The sequence below is a fragment of the Aplysia californica genome, unplaced genomic scaffold (genome assembly GCF_000002075.1).
Source record: "Aplysia californica isolate F4 #8 unplaced genomic scaffold, AplCal3.0 scaffold00523, whole genome shotgun sequence".
Taxonomy (NCBI): Eukaryota; Metazoa; Mollusca; class Gastropoda; order Aplysiida; family Aplysiidae; genus Aplysia; species Aplysia californica.
Window position 1 is genome coordinate 301,027 of NW_004797793.1, and position 1,157 is coordinate 302,183.

Genomic DNA, 1,157 nt, shown 5'->3' on the forward strand with positions numbered 1-1,157 from the left:
AGTTATGAGTCTACAAGCGTTCAAAATTGGTACATACCCTCATGATTTTCAGTTTGTGACTACAGTAGTTTTTCCTCTGTAGTCTTCGTATATCCATTTGAACAAAGTCGGACCAACACGCAGAGCAAATCTTTCGTTCTGGGTATTCCCGTATAGACAACTTCTATATATCACTTACACACCAAACATGAACGAACGTGTCCAGTTCACAGGTCAGATCAAACACACACACACACACACACACACACACACACGCACGCACACACACACACACACACACACACACAAACCTCCCAGACCACACACAGTCCTAATACAAAAATCACCGTCAGAAGATGGTCTTGCACAAATTGTGTCTTAACATTAATGCGTTCAACTTGTTATCTCTTTGCACACACACACACACACAATCTGACATGCCCATTTTCTGTCTATTAAACATGCAGTCAAACACATAATTATTATATCAAAATGTGACAGGTATCAGCAACACTGTCAAGATTTCACACACATGTACTCAACATAAGCATCTTTAATCAAGTTTAGCTAAAAACTGACAGGGACGACATTCACCCCACAATCTGTCAATCAATTCTGTCGAAACACGTACACGAACACGACAAACCTATATATATATATACTAGTACATGTCAATTCTGCTGATATATATAATAGATACATGTATAACACACCCTTACACCTTCTTTGATTCTGACCATGTCTCTCCTTTGGAGCATATCAATCAAGGAAGTTGAGATCAGAAGGGAGGGAAGCAAGTAGTGCTTGGGCAATCTACTTCTTCCTCTATGTTTATTGTTCTTTGTTTTAGTAGAAGTTTTATGGCGCTCGCAACTGCATAAGGTCATATAAGCGCCATGCTCTATGGTTAGTTGTGTTTACAGTTTAGCAAGATTGATAAAACATGGATAAAACAGCAGAATAGTCCCCGTTTTCCTTCACAAGACTAGGGCCAACACAATACAATAAACCTATGGTAAAGTTTTTTCTTTAATTAAAGTCACAAAATAATGCCCAACTTGTTAAAAATCAGCGGTTTCAGCAGGTAGCATCTAGATATCTACATAAAAAAGCACAGCACAGCAGGAGATATTTGTCCATATTTTTTAAACTCATTCAGTGCTCCGGGCGAGAATACT